Below are 9,033 nucleotides of genomic sequence, written 5' to 3'. Positions count from 1 at the left end.
TATATATATATATATATATATGATATGTATTTTCGCATTTTTAATCTTTCTGGTTTCCAGTTTTTACTTACACGTGTACGTAGGTATGAATACTGGTATATGTGTATAAATATTTTCAATTTTATTTTACATTTTTAATTCCTTACTTGATATCGACAACTAGATTTAACAACACTTTTCTGCGTCTGGATTCTGGTTCATTTTTAGGACCAGGGAGGGTCAAGTTCTTTGTACTGGTTCTTAGGTAACATCCCCTTACTTTGTTATGCTACTCACAGTGCAGCAAAGTATTGACGAGTGTCCACAATTTAAAGTTTAATATACCCTTTTCAGGCCACGCCCATTTCATGAGGTAATATTAACTTGCATATTTACACTGAGCTTCACTAATGTACAACTCCACGTTCAGTCCTATACTAACTATACAGTAACACATTGCGCACGTATAATTTTATTTATATATATATGCCTTTTTAAAACAGAGCTATTTCTACATCTAAGAACCAATTTGCCTAGCATTGTGTGGCCTATAAATGTTTGTTATTAATAATATTCACGGGGGAGAGGTACTTTGGACTATATTTATCATGTATGATGTAGTTCTCTAAGTTGTTCATCAGTCCGTTTGTATTTATGTTTTTCTTGTAGTATTGAAGGGAGTTATTTAGGTGTCCGTCGGACAGTAACGAATGTTTGAATGGTTGTAGAGAAATGTTAAGTTAGTTGAATGTGAAACTCTGTATGATTTAGTTAGTATATAACTGTGTATTTTCTGTAATTTATTTGTGCATGTTTTGGAGACATTAAGCCAAGCTGAACAAGCGTATTCAATTCCCGGTCTTATGTATTTTTTTAGCATGTTTTCGTGTGAGGCTCCTTGATTATTGCCAGTCAGATCCCTAAGATAACAAGCTCTAGTTTTTGTGCTGTTTATGTGTCGTATTCGTGTTAATTTGAAATCGAAAATAATTCCTAAGAATTTTGCTGATATTGCATGAGAGTCCTATCTAGGTATAACTATGGTATTATTTTACTTGTTTTGGTTGATTTTGTGAACAGAATTACTTCCTTCTGTTTTATGCGTGTTTATTTTGATTCTCCATTAGAGAATTGTTCTGTTTCACTTAGTAATGGTTGTATCTTATATGTTGCTGTTGTTGTGTTTTGTGCACTCTTCCAGATGACAACGTCATCTGCGAACTGAGCAGAATGTGCAATTTAAGCCTTTTGGGGGCATGGTACTTACAATAATGATAAACAATGCAGGGCTAACTACCTCTCACTGAGGGACACCTGCCTCCGGAGTCAAGTACTCCGAGTAGGTGCCCTCTACATCGACTTTGATGTTTCTATCCTCCAGGAAATTAGACACCCAGCGAATAATTTCACTTGGAAGCCCCATTTTAGAAAATTTATATCTGAGGCCGTTGTGCCATACTTTGTCGAATGTTTCTCTACATCGAGAAAGCATGTGACATTGCAGTTTTTTTTATTGAAGTTGTTTCTTATTGAAGCCGTTTGTTATTGAGGTTGTTTGTAATTGAAGTTGTTTCAATATTTATTCTGTTAGTTAATTAGATGATCCGTTGTTTTGTCTAGCTTTACGAAAACCGTTTTGTATTTCGGGCAATTTTAATCTAATTTCTAGGTAAGCTTTGTTTATAGTTTTTTCTAATAATTTTCCTACACAGCTGGGTAAGCTGATAGGTCTGTAGTTTTCAGGGTTATTCACTGGTTTGCCCTCTTTGAGGAACATAAGAACATCAGCCTGTTTCGAAGCAGTTGGTATGCTGCTTGATTACAGGGAAAGATTGAAAGAGCTGTTAGATGTTCGATGGTCTCAGAGAGCCTTTTTTAAGTAGTGTACTTTGGATTTTATCTTGTCCTGGTGAATTGGTTTCCAATAGTTTTATGTTACTTTGTACGTCTGCTGTTGTGATAGGTTTGATTAGTTGTTTTGTTATGTTTCATGATCTTGACTGTTTGTGTTATTGTGTGAGGTGTTTGTTGTGTAAAGGTGATGATTGGTATTTATATGGTTGTTTACAATGTTCATAAAATGGTTGTTCATATTTGATTCATTTGGTGTTTAGAAAGATTTTTGAAGTTGTTTTTTGAAAGCGTGTGTTTATTGGTGTATGCTAGTATACTATTGTGTATTAATGTTGAATAGGTAGGGTAGTTATTTTGTTGTTTTTGGTAACCCTTATTATATGTGACCAGAAGTCTTTAGGAGCGGTTTTTGTGTCAATTTGTGTACTGTAGTTGTCCCAGTTTTGCGATTTAGGTAGCTTTATTTTATTTCTGAGCCTATTTATTTGTTGGTTTCCAGTTTTCATGTATTATTCTTCGTTCTTTTATTTTGTTGATTATGTGCGTGTTTGTTTGCCAACTGGTATGGATGTTGTTGTTTGAAACTTTTGGTATGTACTTTATCAGCCGCTCTGAGGTTACTGAGCAACACCTATCTGTTTCAAGGCTGTTCGAGATTTCCTTGAGTGGTTCGTGTTGAAGATCCTTTAGTACATCTTCATACTTTTGCCAGTAAGATTTTTTGTAGTTATATTTTTGCGTATAGCCCGGTTTATTTAAATTTGGTGAAGGTCGAAGACATCTCATATGGAAAGTTGGTGAGAGATCGAAGACATTCCATATGGAAAGTTAGTGTCAGATCGAAGACATCTCATATGGAAAATCTTGCTAGATGTCCTCCTAAACAGTTACAGTAGCAAGAATACAATTCTCACCACAAAATAAGCCAGATACGATGCTACTAAATAACATCATCTCTCACAGAAACAAATACATTATCGTAGGCGACCTAAATATCAAAAACACCAATCTTGGATGTAAAACCACAAACACCAATGGTAAACATCTTCTAGCTTTTCAGGAAGATTCTGACACTTGTCTTCTGAATGACACAATACCAACACATACCAGTAACAGATATCATATCGGTAACATATTACAGCTGTGTGTGTGCTTGTCAACTTTAATAAACAGCATTAAACTCTTCATCGTGGGAGAAGACTTGGATGACGATCATTTTTCTAAATATGGGATGTCTTCGACCTATCACCAACTTTCCATATGGAATGTCTTCGACCTATCACCAACGTTTTCGTTTTTTGATGGTACATTTATAGTGTTTATCGATAAGCGTGTTTTGTACAGGAGTAGCATGCCTCGTTCAGGGTTTTCTTACTTTGATCTGTCTTTTCTTATAGCTTGATAGCCTGTTATTTTGAGTATGTGTTATGTATATAACATGGTTTCGGGGACGAATATGATACCTGCTAATGTGTTTTTGGCTATATCTTCGATCTCTTGCCGCTTGTAAACAAGTTTGCCTTGGATGTTGTGCTATCATGTATGTCAGAATTTTGTGTACGACATGTGGTATCAGATATTGTAGATGTTTTTATTTGTGTGTATAACATGTGGTATCAGACGTTTAGATATTTTTGTGTGTGTATGATATGTGGTATCAAATATTGTAGATATTATTTTGTGTATGACATGTGGTATCAGATGTTGTAGGTGTTTTATGTGTGTGTGTATGACATGTGGTATCAGATATTGTAGATGTTTTTTTCTGTATGACATGTGGTATCAGATGTTGTAGGTGTTTTATGTGTGTGTGTATGACATGTGGTATCAGATATTGTAGATGTTTTTTCTGTATGACATGTGGTATCAGATATTGTAGATGTTTTTTGTGTGTATGACATGTGGTATCAGATGTTGTAGGTGTTTTGTGTATGTGCATGACATGTGGTATCAGATATTGTAGATTTTTGTGTGTGTATGACATGTGGTATCAGATGTTGTAGGTGTTTTGTGTATGTGTATGACATGTGGTATCAGATGTTGTAGATGTTTAATGGGTATGACATGTGGTATCAGATGTAGATGTTTAATGTGTATGACATGTGGTATCAGATGTTGTAGATGTTTAATGTGTATGACATGTGGTATCAGATGTTGTAGATGTTTTATGTGTATGACATGTGGTATCAGATGTTGTAGATTTTTATGTGTATGACATGTGGTATCAGATGTTGTAGATGTATTACATGTGGTATCAGATGTTGTAGTTGTTTTCTTATTAGTATGATTATCGTTGTCAGTATATCTGTGTTTTTATTCGGTATGCTGATTTCCTCAAAGAGATCAGTTACTATATTTGTGATGGCTATAGCTAATTCTGTGTGGTCTTCATTGTTGCATATATTTATGTAATCTCTAATTCGAATAATCCAATCGTTATATGTAGCCGCCGTCCATTGTTACACCAACGCCTGGACTATTCGTTCCTATTCAAACCGTCCAATTAGAATTGTTGACACAGATGAGTTTGCGCAGATCTGTCCTTCTTCCGGACGTTTATTTACAAAACGAAGGAACACAACGTTGAAGCGATAAAACTCATAAAAAAAAACATTGTCTAACACACACGTGCTATGTAAATATAAATCTAAGTTTATATTCTCTATTTAACCTATTTTAAAAATACATTCTAAATATGGCAAAATTCGCCCACAATTCATAACGACACCTAGCGTTTCTGATACGACGAATTTTAAGGTAATATGCCTTCAGGTATTAATGATTTATACGTCACTTTAATTGACTAATAGATCACATGACAGTTCATTATTACGAAACTTTCACACGAATGTATTTTTTTTTCCGATTTCTTTTTTAAATTACAGATATTATTATTACTAAGTCTGGGTTACTTGTTATTATTATGTTTAGCATTAATTGTATTTTACTTTAGTTTTTGATTTGTAATTGTTATAGTTTTTTATATCAATATGGAAGCCGAAACTGGAGGGATAGGTCCTCTAAGTCCCTCCCATGGCGCCGGCCCTGATTCTGCTGTAACGGAAGAACCGTCAAACTTGACCCAATTTCCTTCTTGCTATCAATTATTGACCCATATTCATATGAAGTCACTGATACTGTGGTTCTCGACATTGGTTTTTAGCACTTCTTTAATAGAAAAGGTGTTCTCTAAAGCAAGATGACCGGAGGCGTCGCTAGGCGCTGGTACACTGGACCTATGCCCCCATTCTATTTGACAGCGCCCTGAATTCCTTGTTGGTGTCCTGGAAAATCAGAATAAAAAACCATGATCGCTATCGTATACTGAAACGCCGACAATTTTCGCTCTTATGGTCCCGAAACTTAAAACCTTTAACAAGCTAGCGACACCTCTGAAGATAAATATCACTTTCTATACACTGAGCTTCTGAGTTAGGGACTGGACTCTCAAAAAATGACAACATTAATTACTGTGAGAAGTGTAATTCACGAGACACGCTGAAGGAAAAGAAACTGGTTTGTTTGTTTTTAAGCGCAAAGCTACACAATGGACTATCTATGCTGTGCACGCCACTGGTATCAAAACCCGGTTTCTGTGTTATAAGCCATAAAATTTACCACTGAGCCACTGGGGGCAAAACTGTTTGAATCCAACAATATTTTTGACTTATTAGACAGCAAGTTTGATTGGATGTTCTTTATTTCTAAACGGACAAATACATTGTCAGTTTGAGATTAGCCATTTTGAAAGAAACGGATAGAATTCAAATTATTTTTTAACTATCAACAAACGGAATCATTCTAAGTTTCAGATTATCTGTTATAAGCAAACATAATCACTAATCTCGTATTATTTGTTAGTATACAAAAAGAAACAGACCAAGTTAGAGAAAACTTTGAGGATTTTTCACTTTGTAAAGTAGACAAATATAAACAGAATTATAAATCAGTGAGCAGTGTTATGATATTTTCTGCAAAAAAAAATGTTCAAATTAATTAAACTGGCTGATTGAAAAAGGCACTTATTTAGATGTATGTAATGAAATAATGATAATTTATGTCAATTTATATTTTGCACTTAATACATTGAAATTCATTTAATTCTCTGTAGCACAGCCCCTTATATAGTCCACTAAAACAAGTTTACATTGTGTTCGTATATCGATCTATGCGTATAAATGAATATCATTGGATCTGCTGTTTTATTTTGCCCCCAATGGCTCAGCAGTAAGTCTGCATGCTTACGACGCTAAGATTTAGGTTTCGATACCCGTAGAGGGCAGAACATTTTGTAGCTTTGCGCATAAGAACAGAAAGAAACCTATACACTTCTTATGGTAAGTTTTTACTTTGATCAAATGAGAAGTTTTTATTCTTAAAAAAGACGAATAAAAAGAAGGATAAAACCATATAATCTGATAAAACTTGCATAATTGAGTAAACAGAAAATCATCGTAATCGACCGCATTAAACATTTAATACTATTTATTTCACACACTAAAGGCTATTAATGCTCAGCATAGAACTATGAATATTTGTCAATTATTCACTGTAGTTTAAAAACGGTAATAAACTCTATTTAAGGCGGCAATGTAGTGCCGCAAAATATTTAACAGCGACATTTACAATTGTTAATACAATGACCTAACATTGCATTTAAATAGCACTGCTATAGGAAAAAAAAAGTTTTTCGGTAAAAACTAAGGCACCGCATATGATCAAGAACATTTAAGTCGTGTAGAAAACAACACTGGGGATGTAGTACTCTATAGAATAAATCATTATTGCACTAAAGTTAGTCCGCAGTGGCTCAGCGGTAAGTGTGTTGGTTTATAACGTTAAAATCGGGGTTCAATACATAGAAAGCCTATTATGTAGCAAAACAAATAAACAAACAAACCCTAAAGTTATCGGACGATGTAACGAATTAATTAGGAAATTTCATTTCTTACAAGTTCAATCATCGTGAGACTATCCTTTTAGCCGAAACATTAGCTGATTTGGGCTTCACCAAAATAGTTATACTTCTATGGATTCCTTTTATTGAGAAGGAATGCAGATGAAACATGTTTGTTAGACGATTTAGGAAACATGTTGAGCTGTTTGATTAATTTTTAAAAACTTTACCAAGAAAAGAAAACGAATAGTTTCACACAAGATTAGCTGCAAGCAGTTTTTATATAGAAGTAACTTATGAACTTCTCTAGACAAATGGAATGGCGGGAAATTTTATAGTATCAAAACGCGTACAGTTCCGAACCACGAATCACAGTAGCAGCATCAAAACAAATAGTTAAAAGTTCAATACGCAAACTCCTGGTAAGGTATTCATTGAGTAAATGGAATTAAAATTTATTTTTTAAAAGAAAACACACTTCGTTCATAAACTATTTTTGCTTTTCAACATTCGAAGTAAGCGTAACTTTGAAAATGGTAGGACTTATCTGTTAAACTCCAAGAATTAGGTGTGTGTGTCTGTATAATTTCAGATACATGTTACATAAAGAAAATTAAAAAGGATTAGTTGGTTTTCTGGATCTACTACCTTTGTTAGTCTCATCTAATTCAGCTCCCCCTGGTGGCTCAAGGTAAGTCTGAAGGCTTATAACGCTAAAAGTTGGGTTTCGATACTTGCGGTGAAAACATCATTGATAGCTTGTTGTGTAGCTTATTAACAAACTCATCTATCATGTCTTATGCAGAATTTTAATTTTTTTTTATTGTGATAATACACAACATATGCCATTCAGCATGAGTCAACCCTCAAAGTAATTATATATATAATGTGTGTGTAAATATGAAACTTCACTTAACTTTGGACGGTATTAGCCATGCAAAAAAATACTCTAAAAAGGAACAGTTTGGAAGCTTCGGTGGTCAGCAACGTTAAACATGTATCATAAGAACAAAGAAGACTGAGTAGAAGAAAGGTGGAAAAAACTAAAGTATCAAAGATGTAGGACAAGTGTCTTATTTAAAACACAAATTCCTTTTCATCCGAGAACTTAGGCTGTACTTTGCATTGCGATATCATAAAACAAGCCATTCTGCATCAAAGTATATGGTTATATTTTTAATCATACAGTTTTCAAAAATTCAATACATTTTTCTGTTCTTAGTTAAAAGACGTTATTGTTGTTGTTAATCACAAAGCTACACAAAGGGCTACATGTGCTCTTCCCACCCCGGGTATCGAAACCCGGTTTCTAGTGGTATAAGTCCGCAGACATACTGCTATGCCACTGGGGGCAGGCGATAGATGAACAGGGTGTGTCAAACTTTTAAATGCTTTGATATTGTCATCAATAATCTTCAAAAATCAATAATTGTTAAGTTAGTCATAATACACTTTGTGGCATGTTCAATATAAATTGAGATAGAGGAGTAATAAACTCTGGTTTCTCTTTTCTGTTCAATAGGGCTTTCGTGATGACGTAGGATGTGACGTTTTGAGAAGAGATTTAGTTCTAAACAAAGTAGTTTTTTGTTCAGAATCACCATAGATTTCGTTCAGCTCATATTACTTTATTTTGGCCCATACCACAGAAAAATGACCCTGCGAGTATATGGGAAAGTATTCGTTAATACGTCATTGAGCTCACGTTCCTATTTTTCATGTGTTTAATAAAATGCTGTTTGATTGTGAAACAAGTGTGTCAGTCTCTCTCTTATTGAAATTCGAGCCGAACTTATTTTACACTTCATATTTCAAATCTTCGAACCTCCTGTTTCGTGTTCGTAGTAACCTACCTGGTAGTACCCTCTCACCTGAGAATACCATAGCAACAAACGGAAGTTTGACTTCATCGATACTGCATTCTTTAACATGTTTACAGGTGTATTCATAATGTTCGAGTTCTGATTATGACTTTTCTGCTGTTCACGTTTAACTATTTTGTTCTTTCTTTGTATATAGTTAACCACAGGACATTAGCATCATCTGAAAAATAGGGACATTTAATCTGTGTTAATTCAGTAGTTAAACTTGCTCTAACAATCTCTGAATGAATCCACCACATTCTTGGGGTTGGTATTTTACAACAAAAGCATTTAATATTTTGGACACAGAAGTTGACAATAGGTAAATGTTTTCGAGTATTTTTCATCTTTCGAACTAAAGATTACTTTCACAAGTGAATTGCAAACTCTCTTTGAGACATTCTTACGCAGAGGATTTTTGCGTTTGTTTGTGTGTGTTCA

This window comes from Limulus polyphemus, unplaced genomic scaffold (assembly GCF_000517525.1).
Source record: "Limulus polyphemus unplaced genomic scaffold, Limulus_polyphemus-2.1.2 Scaffold418, whole genome shotgun sequence".
In the NCBI taxonomy this organism is placed as follows: domain Eukaryota; kingdom Metazoa; phylum Arthropoda; class Merostomata; order Xiphosura; family Limulidae; genus Limulus; species Limulus polyphemus.
This window is presented reverse-complemented; position numbering follows the sequence as displayed.